Raw genomic sequence first — 7918 nt, forward strand, 5'->3', positions numbered from 1 at the left:
CATCAATGCCTGTCATAGTATATTTAGCGGGCTATTGTGCTCAAGCAGCACTAAAGCATACTACTTGTACTATGTGCAGGGATCTTTTGGTTCGAGATAAAGAAATGGATTGTGTAACTGAATTCAACCTCATCAAAATTTGTGATCGAGGTGGGTTACTATATCCGACAGAGTTTGTGATAAATGCAGTGCTTCACTCATACATTGTTGTACAAAAATTGGTTAGTTCTGATTATGAAGAAAAATTTTTAAAATGTTCTAATCAATGTAATATTTCTCTTAATGTTATTCTCAATGTATTGCAAAATAATGATATGTTGTCTACTACAGGTGTGTGTATTGATGGTCACAACATCGAAAAATTATTAAATTTTATTTTAAAATCTGCTACTAATACTCTGCTAAACAATTATTGTAAAATGAAAGTTGATGACCATAGTAATGAAAAGCAAAAGAAAAAATTAAAAGCTGCTACTCTAAAAGAAAACAAAAAACAAATTCGGAAAATTAAAACTTTAACCTAAACCTAATTAAAACTTTAACCTAAACCTAATTAAAGCTTTAACCTAACCTAAACCTAATTAAAACTTTAGCCTAACCTAAACCTAATTAACACTTAAACCTAATAAACCTTAACCTAACCTGTAGTAGACATCATAGCTTTATATAATCCTTGTTATAATCCTTTATTTCATAAAAATGCACATTTATCTATTTTTTATTTAATAATTTATTCTGTTGAAATAGTCCTTTTTTTATTATTGATAATTATTTTGATTATTTTTGCATATTATATATTCAATTTGAATTATTTTCATATTTATTTTGCTAGTATATTTTAAGTTTATTTATTTTATCTTATTCATTTATACAAAATATATTTAAAATTTGTTTTTAACTTTTAACTAAATATATTTTTAAATTTACGAAGATTTATAACAAGGATTATCACTTTTTAATGTTTTTGTAAAGTAGATTGTGTTTCATCACCCCTTTTAAAAATAAGTATTTAATTATTATTGTAAAATGATTGATAAGATGTCTGACATCAACACTTTTAAAAATAAATATTTAAATTCAATGAGGAAATTTTAAACTTTAATTTAATCCAAAATGTGTTTAAACTCTTAAATTTGTATTGTAAGTAATAGTCTTTTTTTCCCCCTTCATAAACTTCTTTTTTACTTTCTAAACTTCATTTTGATTTTATTATCGGGTGATGTAATGCAACTACTTTACATTATTTATATTATATTTTGTGGTACATCTCATCAGAAACTGCAATTTTAGCAGGGTGCGTAGCATTTTTAAAAAGTGCTTAAAGGTACTTCTTTTCCATTTTCTTTTTTTAAAAGCCCTTAAAGGTGCTTTTTTTCATTTGGTGTTTTTAAAAAGTGCTTAATTTTCCCTCTTTTAAAATGAGATTTTTCCTTTACCATGTTGATTTTTGCTACGAATTATGCAAAAAGATACTGTTAACATTGTTTTATACAATGTTCTCATAATTAATACACCCCCAATCTATTTCGCCTTATTGTGAAAAAGCCATTTGTTTTACATGATTCAAAATTCAATGATTTTTGACAATTGTCAAAAACAATGCTAAGGTTTTTTTTTGTTGACATAACGGTTAAAACAAGATAAAACCGTCAATTTTTTAAAGTGCTTAAAAATATTTTTTGAGTGCTTAAAAGGTGTTTATTTTTTGTTGAATAATTTGGCTACGCACCCTGTTTAAGAAACTACAATTTTATTGTACTTGTATATAGTTTGTATTACTGTAAATAGTTTATATTACTTGCATATAGTTCATATTACTTGTATATAGTTCGTATAATGTAATTTTTAAAATGGAATATTCCCCCCCCCCCAATTTGATGGTGTTCCGAATACCTGTATTTGTAACAAAATCGCCAGCCACGGGTCATATTTTATTAAAATGTAAAATGTTTTGTCATGTTCTTTAAAAATTATGGCATTCTTTAAAAAAAAATGAAAGAAAAACATTTTTAGAGCGAATTATCTTTTCAGCTTCTGTGATTTCAGAATTTTTTTTATTATTTTGTTAATTTAAAATTCTAGCTGAAGCAAGCCAGGCATCTACGAATTTTTTTTATTCTGAAATGAGAACAGAAAATTAATAATTTACTGTTGCATGTATATAAAAAATTTTATCAACTAGCAGCATTTTCAGAAAAATTGTTTCATTAAAGATTGTTTCATGGTAAAATACAATATGTAAAAAAATATTTTTAATTACCCATGACATTTTTTTACCAAATGTTTGTTTGCATTTTGGATTTGGAGTTATGTTTTGAAATAAAATGTAGTACTATATAATTGCCAACTGTTGTACAATTATTAGTAATTTATTGTTTTACTTTTGCATGTATATTTACTATTTTATCAACGGGCAGCATTTTGTTTCATCAACATGAATGGTAAAATACACAGGGTATCCATGCACCTTGGAAAGTCATGAATTTCAGTATTGAGCATAATTTGTCATGAAGCGTCATAATTTTAACAGTTTTTCTTTCAAAAATTATTGAATTTTCAAAATGGATCTCTAATTTCATGGTGTTACAAATATCTGAATTTGTAACAAAATCCCAACTCACATTCATGTTTTATTAAAATATAAAATGTTTTTATCCTGTTCTTTAAAAATTATGGTGTTCTTTCAAAAAATGAATGAAGTAACATTTCTAGAGCAAATTATCTTTTTAACTTCTGAGATTTCAGAATTTTTTTATGATATTTTTATTTTATAAATTTAAAATTCTAGCTGAATCAAACCAGTCATTGGCAAATATTTTTTATTCCAAAATGAGAACAGAAAATTCTGCAAAAAAGAAAATAAATTATTTGCTTTTGTATTTTTTTCAGCCATTTTATTGTTTCAACTATTTTCCGTTTTTTAAATTTAAAATCTATAAATATGATGATGCAGACTGTTTTGGTTATACTATTATTTCAATTAAGTTTATAATGCTTTTTAAATTTATTATTCTGTTTTTTAAATTTATTGTTCTGTTTTTTAAATCTATTGTTCTGTTTTTTAAATTTATTGTTCTCTTTATTTGTTTTTGTATACATATTTTCTCATTGATTTAAATAAAGCTTTTGTTCTATATATACATGTTTGTCATTATTAAAGCATACTTATACTTTAAGATAAAATTAATCTTCATTTACTTAATTGCCTCATTCGTAAAGTTCTAATCTATATCATTAAAGTAATGATTCAGCTTATTTAATAAGTCACATTAAATTATTTTTATCACATGTATGCAAAACAAAAGTAATTAGACGAGAATTAGAAAGAATTTGTTAGTTTACTGCAGTAAATCAAAAAAATTCTGTATAATTATATAAATTTGCTATAAATATTTCAAAGGTTTATAAAGGATAACCATTTTTATGCTTTTTTTTATAGAATTTTACGTTAAGTGTTCTTTCCAATAATATTTTGTTTCCATGAATGTTATGTTAAGTACTAATTTTCAATTCTGAGGAAAATATTTTTATTTTTAATCAATTTTATTTATTTAATATGATTGATTACTCTTAAAATAGTTTAAAATTTATCTGTAAAAAAAGGTTTGGATAAATCTTATGAAAATAACAACAAAAAAAACATCTTTAAAAACTAATCTGAAATTTCTTACTGCGTTAATTTACTTATTCTTTATGATTTTTTTCTTCCTTTGGTTCATTTTAAATTTATTATTTTAAGGCAAAGGTTATGTTTACACAATTATTCAGATCATAAAAAATTTGGATTCTTACTTTTAGCTTTAAAAAATGAAAGAAAAAACAATCGAATAAGGAGTCGACTATCTTAATTTCTTCACAACCACCTCTGATCTCTCTGAAGGGAGAAAACAGCTACGCTCTTTTCTACCTTCTGATCGTGACGTCACAAACAAGCTCCTCGGCCTTCTATTCTAGGTGGTTATGGTCTGAGTGCGCAGCCGTTGAGAGAGGGAGAATTGCACTTCCCAGTCCCTGTATTTCTTCGCTTACCCTCCAACTCCACGCTCAATCAATTGCGCAGAAGGCTCTGAAAATTTCAATTTCAATCGATAACTTTTTCCCAGAAAACTTTTAGAAAACATTATAAAATTTCAAATAATTAAATACTGGTAAATAAAAAAAATCAAATTTTCGGTAATGTTTCTCAAAAAGATAAAAAGTAAATAAATAAAACACACCATGCATTAGATTTTTTGAAAGGCAATGCAAGGAAAACACGGTACATTGTTTTGTTGGCGTAGGATTCACTGTGATTGTTAGAACTTTGAAGCTGCGATATTTCATTGTATCCTTTTGGTTGTAAGTGCATAAATAAAGGTAAATTTTCAAAATGCTCTATATTTTCATATGATTTTAACCTTCAGGAAATTATTATTCTGAAAATTACATTTCATTACTATAGTAACGTTACAATAATGCGTTCATTGTACAAGTTTCATCTTTTATTAATTACATTAATTATTGTTAAAAAACCGATAACAAAATGAATAACAACATGGGCAATTAATGGTAACGCCTACATTCTACCTAGCCTTACTCGTAATTGGGAGCACCAGGATCAGGTAGTAAGGGTTAAAAGCCATTATTTTGAACTTCAGGCAATGTGTGATATATATTTGTTATATTTGATAAACTCGGAATTTTTTTTATATAGAAGTAAATTATGAAAAATAAATACTGTAAAAGTTTGAATTCATATTTTTTAAAAAAAATTCTGTCTTCTGTAATGTCAATGTTCCAGGGCGATAGAAGTTCTTTTTTAAAAGCATTCACATTAGAAATAATCTACAATATTTACTATTATGTTTTTAATTTGGGTGACTACTTAATATAAATATGTTATTTTATAACCGGGTGTTGAACAACGAACTTAATTCAGATTTTTTTGAGTCTGAATTTTTAACTAAGTAACGTTGTAATTTTGAACTCAACACAGAAGGCAAGGGAATTCCTGAATCAAGTATTGGGAGGAATTTTTATGGGAGAATTTTTTGATGGTTAGGTTGAAGGCAAGGGTACTCTAACGAATGATCCGTCTTCCACCACGCAAGCCGGGTGCAGATTTCGTACCAGCATAACAATTTTAATAATATGTACAGTCTTTTATTCATTTTGACCTTAGGTCTTAATTAAATAAATAAAGATCTTTTTGTCTCTCGTTACCAGCCGAAAGCCTTTCACAGATTCGCCTGATATGGTAAGAATAGAAAATAGTAGGTGATAAAAAACTAGTTTGCAATAAACAAATGAGAGAGAACTAACGCATAACATAAAATTTAAATTCAAGAAGAAAAAAAAATAAAAAGTTATGTGCAAAGGCGAAGGTATGCCATCCCAATTTTGATCCTCTGTTGAGAGGATGGCTCCTCAGTTTTGGTAGTCCGAAAACCTACAAGCGAAGACGAGCACTTTACGGAAGAAGAGTTTAAGGAGGACTGATACCGCGAAACCTCGGTACCTATGCAGACTGATTAAAGTTGTAACCCTCTAATTGACCACAACCAGTGATGCTTGATTGCTTGATTTAGGGTGTTATACTGGGAACAGAGTTTTTAAGATCAGTCCATTGAGCCACATGTTTAACATAGGAATTAAATAACATGTGACGAAAATAACTTTAACAGTTACTATTTAAAAATTATTTAGAGATTATTTACATACTATTCACAGTAGAATTTGGAGAAGATTTCATTCTACAACAGGGATTATGGAGAATGTTATGTAAGAGCTCTAGTTTGAAAATACCAGGAAAATTAATAGTGTCTGTAGAAACTAGAATTGGGATTAGCAATATACTCTGAAAGTACGGATAGTTTGAGGTCGTCTCTAATTGTTTGATTTCTTACACATTATCTGTTTATTTTTAATCTAAGGATTTTATTTTGAATGACATAAATTTTGTCGAAAATGTTAGTTGGCTAAAAGCAAACAAACCAATTACTCAGGTACGGGTTTCAAAGTATAGGGCCACATTATGTAAAAGTTGAATCAGCAACCATAGATCCGTGAACTGATTGCGTTTTTGCTTAACTTATACTTAAGTCTTCTGTTGCTTCTTCTTCTATTTCAATCGCCAAGCCCAGGTTGGTCCGTATTCTTCCTCAATTAAGTTCCCAGCTGCTCTCTTTTTGGATACTGTTCCAGTCTATCACTTTGAGAACTTTTCTAGCAGGATTCTATGTGGAAAGAATGTGCTTTTTATTAACATAGAAAAATCCCCCTTTGTTCGAAAGTTAGAACAATTTTAAAAGCTTTTTTTGAAAAATTTTTACACATTTTTTTACGTTAAATTGTTTCGTTGCTCAAAGACTACTAGAGCGAGAAACACGAGCTTACAATGGTATGTAGAAAAATATGCATGGAATGGAATAAGAAATATAAATACTCTATAGTTAGTTCTTGAACTATTAACTATTATAATTTTGAAGTGATGTGATATAAACCGCTCTGCAGTCCGTTGAATTGCAATTACAAAGCCTAAATTTCACGTTCTGAAAGGGACATTACCATTTATGAAATAACCGCGAGTTTTTTTCCTCAGAATTCAAAACTAGCCGAAAGTTATTGCAATTGTAAGTACTTTTCACACGAATTTTTTTAAACTCTTTTTGCATTAAATACATTAACTATTTCACAGTTTGCTGTAAGAAAATTTAACTCTCTCAAAATCTTTATTTTATAAGCTCGCATTTGGTGTGATATAAAAAATTAATGGAAAAATGAATAAATGTAATAAAAATATTTCAAAATAGAATAAATAGTATAAATATTTTACTATTTATACAAAATATGAAAGTTTAAACAATTTTTTAAGCACAGTTGACTTTTTTTCAAATGCAGGTATGCTTTCATGTCTTTACGATTAACACATACTAACAAAATGTGGTTACATAAGGTAATAATAATTACATATTTTATCAATAAAATGATATTTTAATCGACTTTTCAGGAACAAAATGATATATGAGGGGAAACCACAGAGTTGAACCTCCTAGTGCAACAAAAATAGTCTTCATTAATTTTAGCGAACCACTTTTTTTTACTGTCCAATAACAAAATGAAACTCTTACTTTTTTACCCTATTGGAAAATATGATATTTAACATTGAGAGAATTAAATTGAGTTCAAAGAAATTTGTTTTTGTGTTGAAAAAAAAATCTTGATGTATTTTAAGTATGTCGGCTGAAAACTCTATTTTAGAGTTTTACTGAAAAAACAGAAAATATGATTTTTTTTATATTAAAACAAATGCATACCTGCCAACTTTTACGCATTTGGCGTAAAATTTTATTTATGTATTTAAAGTGGTAGTAAATATATACTATTTTTTCTTTTAAACTAAATTTTTAAATGATTTTCATCACCACTATTCTTAAGAAAATTAAGCATATATATTAATATGTGTTACCATCATGGTAGGCAGCTTAAGCTTTTTCAAATACAACGTATTTTTTTGCTTAAAATAGAAATTTTTATTCCATTTTAATACCACTGGGGAAAATCATAACGGAAGTTATTAAAAGTTGGCAGGTATGCAAATGGTATTTAAATTTATGAGCAAAAAGATTGAAATGAAAAAGCACTTGTTTTTATTTTATTTATTTATTTTTTTCTGTTGCTGTAAATTATCTTGAAATGTTTTGGCTAAAAGCACCTTCTTGTTTTCGTTTTTCAGAAGCAGAAAAAAAAAAGAAATTCTCGATTTTTTTTATTGAATGATTGAAGTGAGGAATATTATGGTTACAAAATATTGTTATTCCTTTAATGACAAAAATAAAAAATGCAGTCTTGATATTTTTATATTAAAAGGATATTTTTATATGATACGGAATATTATGAGGAAAAAGATTGTGATGAAAAAAAATCGTTTTTTGCTGTA

Source organism: Parasteatoda tepidariorum, chromosome 10 (assembly GCF_043381705.1).
Source record: "Parasteatoda tepidariorum isolate YZ-2023 chromosome 10, CAS_Ptep_4.0, whole genome shotgun sequence".
In the NCBI taxonomy this organism is placed as follows: Eukaryota; Metazoa; Arthropoda; class Arachnida; order Araneae; family Theridiidae; genus Parasteatoda; species Parasteatoda tepidariorum.